At 36.8% G+C, this 14,480-nt stretch overlaps 1 protein-coding gene across 5 annotated transcripts in view; it reads right to left on the bottom strand.

Moving 5' to 3' along the window:
• The window catches only part of CLOCK (clock circadian regulator), a 68,272-nt gene that overhangs the window by 38,478 nt on the left and 15,314 nt on the right, over positions 1-14,480 (bottom strand). For all 5 annotated transcript variants that reach the window (XM_056332300.1, XM_056332266.1, XM_056332274.1 and 2 more), the window contains exons 4-5: positions 9,802-9,859; positions 552-666 (exon numbers count right to left, since the gene is read on the bottom strand). The gene's annotated coding sequence lies outside the window, so the exon portion shown is untranslated. The remainder of the gene's footprint in view (positions 1-551; positions 667-9,801; positions 9,860-14,480) is intronic.

Here is a 14,480-nt window from a genome sequence, read left to right as displayed (position 1 = left end):
CTCTTAATCTGCAAAAGAAAAATACATGTACAGCCAAATACAGAAGACTTTCATCTGTGACATAACTGACATCTTCATTATGCAGAATCAGAATTTGAAAGTCAGTATTTTCACTTTAACAAAGCACTCAATTTCTAGAATTCAACAAAACATTCACTTGTTACAGTATACAGATCCTATATGTCAGAACTGGCAACCTAGCTTTGCTATCCAAGACAAACAGTTAAAAGAACTGAAAGCCCACAGGAAATGCACTTGTAGTGCATTTATTTCTCACTTTTCAAGGTCTGACCCCTCTGTCTTTGCATCCGAATCTGCAAGACACTGAACATTCTCAGTGCTTAGACAAGCCAATGGGTAAGGCTGCAGAGATAAGGCCAATGAAACCAGTCAAGTTTAAAGCAAACACTACAGAAAACAAGGAGTACACCTATTTCTAAGATTCAAATTCAGTCGCACTCTGGAGATCAAAAGACACTACTTAACATTGCTACTCAGCCCTTCAGTGTTGATAACAGAAAGCCATAGGAATAATAAGAATATAACTTTACCTTTTACACTTTGGGACTTGTTAAAGTGTGAGGTTTAGGAATGAAACCTGGTTCCTCTGAAGAACAATATGGAGTTAGATGTATCCTCTTCTGCAGAAAAGCATTGAATTCTGAACTGTAAAAAAATTAAAAAGGAGTGTTTTAAAATCAATGAGATGTAAAATAATCACTTCTTTTAATAAAAGAGAAGTTGTAATTTCAACAAAAATAATTTATAAACACAACATTCTGCTTATTAAAAATATCCTGAGTATTTCACTATCTGAATTCACCTCGTTTTAAAGCTCTTCTCCTTGATAAGCAGGATATTCTGACACAATTTACTTTCTGCTTTAAACTATCACTTTATGCTTACCTTTAACCTTGATGTCATTCTTAATTTCAAATTCAGTATCATCCCACACCATCTACGTCCTTATTTCCACTTGCTACCTTCAAAGTATATCTTTACACCATTATTTTAACACCTTTTCTGCTGAAACTCTTTCTTACTTGGGCCTCTCTTGGCTTTCTGAGTTAAGTCTTCTCTCCAAATCTCCAGAATTGCCACCCTCAAGACTCCAGAATGTGTAGAATGCTGCTGCAACTAGCAAAGTCACCCAGCTGCATTACTGCTACTCTCTCAGACACAGCCATTAACCCCTTCTTTCAAAACCCACTTCATTAACATTTCCAAGAATGTATTCCAAATGAACCTCACAAATCCAGCTCTTCCATAAAAAAACTCTGCATGAGTATGTGACCACCAATTTCCAGTCTCTTTATACCATTACATTTCATTTATAGTTTCTTCCCTTGAGCCATGCTACTTTCCACATTTTTAAGTTACATGAAATCAGTTTTCTCATCTTTATTGTGCTTCTATCTGCCTTGCTTACGGTTCTTAAAATAAAATGTATTCACTATACAATAATGTACTTGTACCATTTCTGAAAATTTTTATTTTAAAGCATATTAAATTCTAAAAAGGAAGCTGGGATCTAAAAACTAAGCTATGCTACTCTTAAATTTATTAATGCGCTTAATGGAAAACACCAGAATTACCTCTTATTTGATTAGAAAAGTTAAGTTTCTCCTTCCCCTGTACCTAACAGAGGCTCTTAAGTGGTTAAAACACAGATGTAAATATTAACATAGGAAGTTAAAGCACAGAACAATCTGCCAACAGGAGAAAAACAATTACAGCATGATTCAATGAAGCCACTTGCTCTTGTCTGGCCAAATAACCTGCTGGCCCATTGACCTACTTTTTTAGGTGCTTACAGCCTCCTCTCCTATTCTGTTTTGTTCCGTTTGACAAGTGCTAACATTAATAGTGACAAAGAGTCCCATGAAGTCTAGGTTAGAGAGTCTGCAACATGAAACCTGTGTTTTTAAACTGCTTGGACTCGAACAACTCTGCCAACTCTCACCCAGCTTCGAACAGAGTTCTAATGAGGAAAATTTTAGACCTCATCTCTGCAGCATGTATTTTGTAGAGGTGTATTTTTAAAAAAAATCACAATGAAACACTTCAGAAAAATACCACAGGACTTATATCTATATGATAACCTTATGCGATAAAGTCTAAAACAGAATTTTAAAAAAAGAAGTTTTTAAGGATATTTCAAAAAGGGATTTTAAGATGACAAGGAAAGGAATATGTTTATGTCACAAATACACATAAGCAAGCTTAAATCAGACCAAAAGGAAAGCTAATCACAGCGGAAAAGCTTTTGTAGCCAAAACCACATAGATCTCTAACTCAGTAGAAATGGCATGCATGCAAAAGCCAGCAGAAAGGTTAAGACGCCTACACACCAGCACTGTCAGCCACAAGTGTTCAAAGGTCATGGGTCTGTCTCCACAATTCATGAGGGTTTTTTAAATGCAATGAATTATGTGTACTTGTCTCTAGATACTGTGTCTTTTGTACACATTCAGTGCATGTTTTTAAACTTTTCTGCAACCAAGAAGGCAGAAACTTACAATCTTTAAGAAAGCTGAGGTCCTCAATCTCAAACCTTAGCTGCTGCCATGGATATACAAACTATTAATACATAACATTTCTCAATCTGTAGCAAAACCACAAAAACTAGCGACACTGTCACTTCTACACAATGCTGACTTACCAGTCATGGGGAGGCAGTAAGTTACTGGGTGCCAAGTTATTGCTTGGCCAAAGGAACGAGGTTCTGATTAAGTCATAGGTAAAAAGCCACAATCCAATCGAAGGTAACAGTGAAAAGTTCACACCATCTGATAAATATTCAATGTTTTCGAATGAAAGAATTTCAGTAACTTCAGTCCAATTTTATCATCAATACCGGTATGCACACTGGTGATATTAAATCTTAGAAACAAATTCAAAGAGCAAACTGTGATATTACACTACAGTCTTGCTCATGACAGATTTCTGTCATGACTGGACTAAAAATGGATGGGACAATAGTCAATGCTCTGCCTGTACTTAATTTTGTACATCATCAGTGACTGAAACCCCTACGCCTCCAGTACTTCACCTTAATGGTAACATTGTCAAATATTTTTGAGGAAGAATCAATACTGCTCTTATATTTTAAAAAAGTTTTTTTAAAAAATGTCTTGATTTTATAAGTAATATTTTCATGACTTTACAGATTGCAGCCCTCAGACAGAATTAATGCAAGGTGATAGGTATTATTAAGACAAGTAATTTCACCCAGGAAAGATCACAGGAAAAATACAGGAAACAATGCAGTTTTCCAACGCTACGGTTTCTTCAAACAGAAATAGATTAACTTCTTTAATACAACCTGATCTCTGTGCCATAATCCTATTTTGCCAGGGGAACAAACTAGTTATTATAATCACAGAGGATAAGCTTTAAAGAAGATCTTGTCTAAAGAATCAAAATCACAGCACACCAGCCCGCACCTCCACAGCACCTGATGCCCCAGCAGAGCTCTAACGCCAGTTATGTACCAGGGTAAGCCAGCCAAGGAGCAGAAAAACCACATTGCGAGCAAACAGCTGAGCCAGAACCTAGCCCTCAAAGTAAGCACAGCACCAAAAGCCCTATTGATTATATGGATTCTGGGGATAATTATAGACCTTCTTGATACTTTTTTCCAGGAGGAAAGAAGCGTTTGCTTCTGGTAACTTGGATTATGAACTTCTGGTGTTTCAGTCTACTAAGGCATTACACCATGGGCAAGCAGAGATCCATTATCTCATGCCCAGAATAGCACACCACTATCGCTAATGTTCTCCATTTTGCTCTTTGCTTCATAGGTTTACCTCCAGCCCAACCACTTTTCTGTTCAGCTTTTGTTTTTTGGAGGTGGAATAGAGGGAAGGAAAAGGGAAAGAATTTGCTTTGGTTTTGTTCCTCTATAGTAACCCGACTTTTTAGAGAGCAATAGATTTTTAGGCAGGTAAACCATAACCTGCTCTCTAATCAGATATAGTTTGGCCTAATAGAACAAGCTAGCAGGTTTCAAAATACTTGCTCCTCTGCTTGCAGTGCTATAAACACCAACAGAAAGCAAATTAGGATAACAACGGATTGATCCCTTCTTGCTAAACAAAGGCTACCTGTTAAAATATGTTTTTAAAACTGACATACATCCCTTTTATCTTCTACCTCAAAATTGAACAAAACAAAAAAAACACACAACCACAAAAAAAAAAAGGCAACCAAACAAAAATATCAGAAGGCAGGGCTGACAGGAACTTCAAGAAATGCTGTCCAAACTTTGCAGCTGAAAAGGTTATTCTAATAGCTGGAAATAGCTTCATATTGTAAACTCCTCTCCATCATGTCAACAAATCAACTGTAGTCTTGGCCTGTACTTGTGCAGAAGATCTGACATAATCCAGAAATGTCATTTGCTGTAGATAAACACGCTGTAACAGCAGGTGTACATCTTCACCTGCTTCACAGGAAAACAGAGTATGAGAGGGCTGCTTCTAGCACAGACATCCACACAACTTGATCCCAGAATATCCTGGTCTGGTAGAGCAGCTTGCTTAGGGCCACTACCTTTGCAGGGGGTAGAAAAGGACACATCTGTGCAACATAATGAAGAAAGGGCAGTAGGACAGATGACTGGTGGTGCGGATTGCCATTATCAGAATAACTCACCCAGTCAAGTCTGTTCCTGAGGGACTTTTGAGAAAGAGATTAAGCCCAAGCAATCTCCTGGAGAGATGACCTGCCTGACAGGAGGCCTGTTGTGGTAGTGGTTAGAGATATCACACCTTTAGTCAAGTTATAATGGCACTTGAAAGAGTGCATACTACCTGCCCACAGACCTGTTTGTACATAGTCCAAACAAACAGCAGCAGTTGGAAGAGCCTACAGATCACCATGAGTGGGAGACAACATAAACACCACAGAGGTAAAAAGAGGTTAAGTTCTTAAAAACGGTTTTTAACACAGATGTGTCCTTGTCTACTCCTGCAAAAGAAAGGGACCTAAGAAAGTTGCTCTGACAAGTCTGGCTAAGAGTCACTGTAAATAATATCTTCATAGAAACACGGATGATGAGGATTAGAGGAAAAAGCAATCCTCTCCTATGTTCTTCATGTGCTGCCATCAAGAGAGAACTTTGCTGTGTAACTTGGGACTGGACACAATTTGCAATTTCTGGTTGCAGAAAATACGCCAGCCCACCATTCCTCCCCTCCAGGTCATTTGGTCTGATCTCTGTTTGACCGGCTGTTCTGCTGCCACTCTCACCTGGAGTCTGCATCTCCTTCCCCTTCCTCACCACAGAGATGGGCCCACAGCTCCCTCCCCGACACAGTGCAGCACTCCCATCTTGGTTCAGACTACAGTAAAGGTATGTGCAAGAAAGCCGTAAGAAGCCTCAGACTCTTCGCCTGGGCTACACTGCTGCCCAGCCATATAACCCACTGATCTGGCCTGTGACTCACCCATTTCTTTCTGACTTTTCCTCAGACCTGCCTCCTCATCAGGAACTTGCTGGCCATCTGGGCTCTTCCCTGAGCCTGGCTGCCCATCCCAGGAAAGTACTCAGCAAATTGCCAGGCTTCTAATAACTGGTCCTTGGCTTTGGGGTGCTGAAGCACTTACCAGGCTTTTCTCCCCTCCATCACTTTCCAGGTTGCCTGTATTAACTTTGCCTTCTAAGATCCGAATTAACTACACTTGGAGATACCTGAGGTGTTGAGTATGTGTCCCCTTCAAATTGTTAACAAAGTGATTAGAATACTGATTTTCAGAGTTTGTTAGTGAGGACACTCCCTTTCTCAGAAAATCATAAAGGAAAACAAAAAAATAGTACAGACCTAGCTAAGTTTATAAGATAAATTCAAAAGACAGTGTTTAATGACATGGCCATCAGAAACAACTGCTATTCTTCCATATTCTCCTTTGAAGTATTTTCTCAGTCCTTCGTATTCACAGCTCCTTACTGGAGATACCTCTCCTTCAATAACAAAGCTGTAAAGTGTGGCAGAGATAATGCTGGTAAATGCTGTGTGCCACTAGCCTGTACAAGAGAAAGACTGTGGCTACATGTTACTGATTCCACTTGCACCAGTTGTTATAAAGCTCCAGCCTCCTTCTTGCCACCCTTCCCTTGGCTCCCACTGGAGGTGTGCACCCCTTCAGCTCTGGCAACACACCGAAGCAGATTTGTGAAATGATGTGTCCAAAAGAATCCACATATCACAGTTTTAAATACAGTCTTTATTATCATGCTCTTAGTAAAAAAGTGTGACTTCATGTACCTTTGAAAATTGGCACGGCTGAGGGACTTAACAAAAAAAGCAGTACTTCACAGCATGACTTTTAATCAAGATAAGCTAGCCTGTCGGTGTTACAATTCAAAAGTGAAAACGTTCACGTCTCTAAATCTCCACTTCCTTTAATGGGACCTGCAGCCAGCCAGCTCAAGAACAGATCCTCAATTAATGCTCACTGTGCTATGGAAAAAGCGTTACACGTTGAGTAGAATCTGGAGAGTCTGCTAGTCTCTCAATGGAGGCATCTAAACTTGGTATATTTTACAATGAACAAGTAAAATCCCAGCATCCTTCTTCCAGCCTCTTAAACAGAGCCAAGAACAAAAGTTTTTTCAGAAGTTCAAAAGGAGAAAAAATGCCACACATATGCTCAAAAGTTTAAATTCCCACCAAATATTACCAATTATCCCTGAAAATTATCTACTACACACAAAATAATGACTTTCAACAGAACAGTTACCAGACCAAAAAAAAAAAAAAAAAAAAAAAAAAATCGATAATTTCTCAATATTAACAGAAATTAAAGGAAAAAAATTTAAAACAGTGTACCAAGATATCTATCCTGGAGTTAACAACACTTTGAAATTATTTATCCAATTACAAATATGCATATTAATGAAACAGAGCATTAGAAATTTTAAATGTTTTAGATCAGATACGGATGCTAGTTTAAACAATTTGTCTAAAATTGATTGTCACACTTTCCTCAGAGCATAAATAATGCCAAGAATACTAATAAAGCTAACCAAAGAGGAAAAATTTATTAAACACTTTATTCCTACACTGTAAACTATTCATGAAAATTATGAGACACATAAGAGTGTTAAACATTGCCTTTCATCCACCCCAATAATAAGAGGGAAGAATGTCTAGATACAGAAAGTAAACTAACTTTTGAAAACTGTCCTGGAGAAAATTCATTATCAAATTCAACAGATGCAATTATTACACATTCAAAGCAAGGTAAATTCTTCTTCCATTCCATAAAAAAATTTCTGCTGAGTGTTGATATAAACTCATTTTTAAATTTAGAAAAGGAGGCTTTACAATTATTATTACTACAACAACACTCAGTTCTCCACTACAATTAATCTTGCAGAAAAACATGAAGCTACATACTAGGTGAGCACCTTAACCAGTTAGTACGCATGTGTGTTGCAAGGTAGAAAAGGTACCTACAAAGCTGTTTTTTAAATTCATACAAATGACTCTTTCCAAAACTCTATCCTAGACCAGAAAAATCTGCTCAATGAAGATTTATCGGTTTTTATATCCAAATGAACACTAATACCTTTTACATACAGTACTGACTAATCTAGAAAAACCTTCAGTCACAATTTCTTGTTTTGTTCTCACTATTGCATTCTAAAATCGTCAGAAATCCAAGTCGTCAACAAATGTCCAATACAGCCTGTAAGAAGTTAAGTTATGCAAGTTATTTCTGCACCCAATGCCTTTACAGTCTATTTAGGAGAAACTTAATCATATAGCTATAGGCCTTAAATCAGTTTTGTTTGATTTATAATTCACTTTACCTTTTAAGGGGCAACCACGTATTTCATATCAACAGCTTAATTCCTTTAAGATACCATTACCTAGCACATTCAGAAACATCTTATCGCTTCTCAGTTATGCACACATTAAAAAGGGGTGGAGGAGGCAGAGGGAAAGCAGAATGCCATGCCAGCCATCCTAATGAAATGAACTCAAGTTTTGTTTTTTTGTTGGTTGTTTTTTTTTAAACAGGAGACAAAAACTTATTCCTAACTCATGGACAGGGTACTCACCTAGAATGCAGGAGAAACAGACCAAGTACTTCCTCTGAATCAGTCCACAGGTAAAAGAATTAGACATGTAGGATAGCAAGATCAATATATAAGAGATGATGCAGGTCTACATACATATATGGCTACAGACGCTAGGATACAGATTCTACTACTTCATAGCCTAACAGTTACTTACATTTGTAAGCACTTTTACCAAACTCCTTGGTCAAACAAAAGTTTTCATGTTAGCCTGTGATCATTACTTTGACCACTCATTTCCACACCCATATTAAACTCCCTCTCTTCTGCTACCATCAGTATCTGTAATCACACAGTCAACACAGCTGAAAATTGGTCCAGCCTAAAACTAACCCAAATATTGTTTCATTCAGCTAAATCAACTGCATTTGTTTCACCATATGGCTGCTCAAAAGCTGTGTTGGCACAAGGGAAGGGGAAGCAGTGAATCACCAGGTTAGACAGCTTTTGGCAACAATGCCATTTCATGCTGACCTAACACCATGTGTTAAATTACAACCAGAGAACAAAACTGAGAAAAATGAGATTCAAATTTGTTGTCAAAGAGCAGCATTGTAGCTACTACTCGAGAAGTCTGCTTCATATTTAAATGAAATATCTGTACTCTCCCATGCATTGCTGCATCTCATGTGGCAACCTGTAAAAAATGAAATTTCTGGACAGAATGAGGTTTATATACATTGATCCAGACTCATGGATCAGGTTTGGAATATGAAGACAAACCCAGAACTCAGCTTTAAAGTCAATGGGAAACTCAAGCAAAATGTAAAAGCACAGCAGTATATATACCTGATGTGTTGCTAAGTAGTTAACATACTTATTAAGTACCATGTTAATTAGCATGAACTGTGACTGTTTTAAGATGATACTCTGTATGGATACTTGTACAAGGGCATTCACCTAGATTAACAATATGAAACTAAGAAAATTTAATGAAAGAATGATTTATACCAGCAGCAGCCATTTGCAACTCTTAGTTAGAATTGTACAAGTGTACCAAATGGACCTATATAAAAAGATTAGGACAGTTGTGAACAGCAATGTCCAAGAACAAGTGACAGGTGTTTCAGAAAGTTAATATTTACTCTGAAGCTTAATTATCCATCTAATGTAGAAATGCAAACATGGAAATAAAACACTATAAAAATATTTAGCGATAAGCATAATTTTTTTCTTCCAAGTTGATTGCACAATCCTCGATTTGTGCAGCTGTGGAAGTGCTTCTGATGCTTAGATTTCCCAGCACGGGTGACTCATGCACAGCTAAATTACTCTGTAAATCTTTTGTCAAGAGTGGACTGTTTGACTGCCTGAAGAATGGAATACGCAGTGCATTTCACTGGAAAGCGTCTTCAAAAGGAAAGAAGTGAGAATTCACATTTCCATAAAATGAGAGAGTAGGAACATTTTAAGCTCCAACACTGAAGCACAGTCCAAGTCACATATTAACAAACAAGCAGCTCCTCTTCCTGCCTCCCCCAACCCCTTTCATGTAGAAGTCCTGCACATCATCCTGAGGACCAGAAAATGATAACAGAAGAAAGAATGAGGTAGTAGAAAAACAGAACAACAAAAAAAATAAAACAAGGGAAATGCTAGGGGATGCTAACTTCAGTGTATTAAAAAAAGATGTGGCAAAATACACTTCTGTATTAGCATGCTTACTGTTATGTTCATAAGATTAACAAGATTTAACAAAAGTAAAGACTTACTTTTCTAATTTCTGGTGTCTGCCAGTAGCTCCTTCAGTTTTTCCCCCAATACAACTACCTGTTACAGAAAAAGCAAGTTTACACATTATATGAAAACTCAACACTACTGTTATGGAATTACAAACCCCTGCATTGCACTACTTAATTTCATTAAACCAAACACTACAGTTACTCTTGCAATTAACTTTCAATGTAACAATCCAGCCTCAACTGGAATTACAGTGATTGCAAAACCTGAGATATAGGACAAGTCCTTCATATTACATAGGCAGGAAGTGCCTTAACAGGAAAGGGAAAAAACAAAACAAAATAAAATTTTGTAATTGGTACAGAGAGGAAATGTCTTAACTGTTGTCTCAGCTAAAGAACGGACAAAACTAAGGCAGAACACCTTTAGTTTTCTTGTTCCTGGAAACTCTTTGCAAAGCTTGTTGCAACCACTTTGGGGATAGACGTTAGATATCATTTTGCCACCCTGCTATAAGCAAGAATCAAAAGGAAATGGAACATCATCCAATATTTAGTCAATAATTGGACTTGCTGAGGCTGGAAAGATGGTGCATTATTTTAGCAAGAGGGACAGCATTGCATGAACTCTGCAGAAACAGCAATGCATCAAGAGAAAAAAGCACATAAAGTCAACTCTAAATTTAATGTAATTTTACTGTAATTATTCTGCATATATATTCTTATATAAATGGAAATAAACAAAGAACACCACCTTTACTTAAGCATTCAAATATGAGAGCACTGAACACAACGGAATTTCTGAATGTTCAGTAAACACTGTTGAAAGGAAAGCCATAGTTTGAAGTAGCACTGTAATATTTAACCAACTGTCTTTTAGCATTCTGTGTTTCCAAAACATTGTCATTTTATGTAGATATCAAATTTGCAAGCATTCTTTCTTCATTCTCCTGAGGAGCAGCAGCATGCTTTCCTCCTTTGCGGCTTGCTACTGACATGAGAAGAAACTTTCAGGGCTTGTGCTGACTAAGCAACTCCAGAAAACCTACTGAATTCACCACCTGAGGGTCACCAGAGAAGCAGCTAAAGACGACCAACAAATACCTTGTTCCCATAGATCAGTACGACCTTCAAAATGTTGGGTCCAGTCAATTTAAATGTAAATTAAGTTGATCAATTATGACACAATATTACTCTTCAAGCACTGGGAATTTCTGTAATAAAGACTTTCAGAACCTTGCAGACTAATTCAACACTCATGGCAAAAATTCTGCCAATTATTTCCCATTCCCCCAGCTCTTTCAAAAATATTTTAAGATCATGACATTGATTAAAAGACATAAAACACTGAATGTAACTGAAGAATTTCTAAGCCAATCTTTTTTAAGCTTTGCTGCTACCGTATTTGAGAGAAGAATCTTCAAGATTAGGTTATGGGGGGAAAAAGGATCACAAATTCAGCTCCTTTTTGTATTTTTGGAAATTCAGATTCTGGCCTGATACTTCCATATAAACTTTAAATAAAAGTTTCAAATGAGTCATCAAATTTATTTATATAAGAACTATTAGTCCTTTTTACCATCTACAACACTCAACACAAAATCATATTACAAAAATGATATCAACTACTTGGGACCATAGTCACTACGTTTACGTAACTTTAAACTTTTCTCAGCTTTTTTCTTTTTCTCTTCTACCATTTCTCAAGCTTTACTTCCACAGAATTATCAGGCCACATTATCTACCAAAACTCATGTCTCTGTATGCATACTCTTTGCCCCTCAAAGCCTCCACTGCATTCTTAAGTTCTCAACACGTCCCAAATTAGTATCACCATATTTTATTTGCAAACATTTAGAACCTTTCCTTCCAGATTGTTACTGAAGATGCTAAAATTAGCACTGCTTAAAAGGCTTCCATCTCAACGAGCAAGTAGGACCTATTTAAAAATAAAGTTGCACGAGATGTATTTTACAATATTTTAAATGAAAGCAAACATGGTAATCCATGCCTTATAGGCTCTTTTCCCACTTTGTTAACAGAATCTGACTTAGATCATTCAGCAAAAGTCCTGAAAAGTAACATTAAGAAGGTATTTATGAAGTCATTAGAGCTATTCCAACTTTCAGTTAATATATCAGTTATGAAAAAGTAAAACTATAATCAAGTTTTACTTTCAACAGCAATTCTCTTCTGCTCAGAACATTGTGAACATAGTTTCAATGACCTAGGGTCTTGCTATTTAACACCAGTATTGAGGAATGGGATTCCAAAAGCTATCAATATTCACAGGAAGTCTTAAAACAAATATAAATTGTATGTTGAGGTCACATGCTAACAGGCTAATGAAAAAAGCTGTATTGTATTTAAGCATACATTAAGGCTTGAAACAGTTTAGTTGATGCCTAACACATTAACAAATATGCAAACAGAGAATGAAGCACACACTTCAACATAAAAGTGCAATATTCATAAGACAAGATTACTTAAAATTATGAGGACTCTTCATAAAGAAGAGTTACAATTTCTTTTGTACAACTTAATTTTTACTTACAATTTCCATGTTTTGACTCAACATTTTTCTTCATTTTAAATTGAGGCTTGCACCTTCCTCAATGAGGCCTCCTCCCAAAGTTGCTATATGAAGCATCTAAATACTAAATTTTGATTTTTACTTAATGCAATGTTTTTTTAGAATAGAATCAAATCATTCAGGTTGGAAAAGACCTTTAAGAGCAAATCCAACTGTCAACCCAGCACTGCCAAGTCCACCACTAAACCATGTCTCCAAGCACCACATCTACATGTCTTTTAAATTCCTCCAGGGGTGGTGACTCAATCACTCCCCTTAGCTAAAATGCCACATACACACGTGGCTGTAATAATCACTCTTTTAGAAAGGATTATACAAATTGAATGGAAAGATGCTTAAGCCTAGGAAAATAAGATATGCTAACTTTTATATGTTTATGCTAGTTAAAACATGAGGGGATAGACTGTATAAAAACAATTTAAATAATGTTGCAAATAACTGTTTGAAAAAAATAACTGGCTTTCTTTTTTATTCAAGTTCTCCAAAATGCTGCTGATACATGTGCTGCTACAAACTTAGATTTTTTTTTTTTTGAAGGATTATATTGAAGGGTGGTTGTTTTAATGTCCCTATCAATAGGAATCTTACTTGAATCTTGGAAATTTTCTGGAAAAAATGCTGAAAGCTAAGGCCTAGATTCTGCAGAGACCTAATAAACAGGAAAGATAACCAAGTTTAGTCCTAATCATTGGCTTTGGCATGTGGGATGTTACACTAGCAGTAAGCATGCAAAATTACTGGAAATCTCTGAACTTCAAATTATATGGGACAGATAGGGAGAACTCTTGCAACTGTTACTTCAAGATACAGTGATTTAACACTGGCAACCAAATATTACTTAAAACTTTCAAAACCTTAACAACTACCATCTACAAAGTCAAACTGAGGAACTCAGTCTGGGCCAGGTCTATCTTGACTCAAGACAGCTCAGTGCAGAGAAAGATGGCAATAACTGGAAACATCGGTGAAGATCATCGCTTTTCCATTTTTTGTCTTGCTCCTACTTAATAATGTGCAAAAAAAACCAAAACACCAAGTGCAATAAAACACTGGACTTGGGGATTTTTCAATGCAGATGAGCAGCTCAAGCAAAATATTTGGGATGGGAAGTATACAAATTTTAGAATTCTATATAAAAATTATGAATTGAAAGAAATCAGAAGACTCCTGTTTGCAATGATTTAGGAATATAAGCACAGAAGTAAAACAGACTAAGCGATCAGAATTTCAAAAGGCAGTTATGATTTAATAATTTGATTCACTGTCACTTGTATTTATTTGTTTCCTTGACAGTTTGTATTAATAATAGTTGCAAAGAACATTCTGCCACTTTGAAAGCTGTAGATATTAGCACAGCTGGATTTGTAAAACAGATACATATCACAGATGTTCATTGCCCTCATCTACTAACCTAAAACCAAAGTGAAAAATTTTGGCTATGTCTCTATTAGCAAGTCATCTGCAATAGCAGAAATGGATCAGTACATCAAAGCAGCTGGTGCTGACACTCCCATGCTAGCTGTTCAAGAGGGTTTATCTTGGATCAGATTTCACCTGTTCTCCAGAAGCAAACGTCACCACCTCACAGGCCATTCAAAGTTTGCCAGGGATTTAATAACTGATTCAGACCTGCATGTTGCCAGTAGGGACAGAAGAGCACTTTGCACCTGCAGCAGAACTTTTTTAGAATAGAATTTCCCAGTTTTCTGGGAAACAAACGTAGTTTGAACACCCTGATCAAGTATGTGGTAAGGGGAGATAATCGAGAGATTTTATCCAAAACGGTATTAATGACACAAATCAAAACACATACACTGGAATTACATCCTATCTTTCCAAACCAGACTAACCAAAATAGGTGTCATGTCCCAAAACAGAATACTTAAGGGTACTGAAAGACTCTAGAAAATTCATGTAAGCTTTTCTTTATAATGCCTCACCACAATAAAAAAAAAAAAAAAAAAAAAAAAAAGAGAGAAACATCATGGTACATGGCAATCTACCAGCTACCACAAAAAGCATTTATTTACCCTATGCCAGAATTCAGCAGAATACATAAAAATGGATATCCCTATCACTTTAGCTTCATTTCTCTTCTCCCCTTCTTTTGTTTCTTCAC

This window comes from Falco biarmicus, chromosome 1 (genome assembly GCF_023638135.1).
Source record: "Falco biarmicus isolate bFalBia1 chromosome 1, bFalBia1.pri, whole genome shotgun sequence".
NCBI classification, from domain to species: domain Eukaryota; kingdom Metazoa; phylum Chordata; class Aves; order Falconiformes; family Falconidae; genus Falco; species Falco biarmicus.
This window is presented reverse-complemented; position numbering and strand designations above follow the sequence as displayed.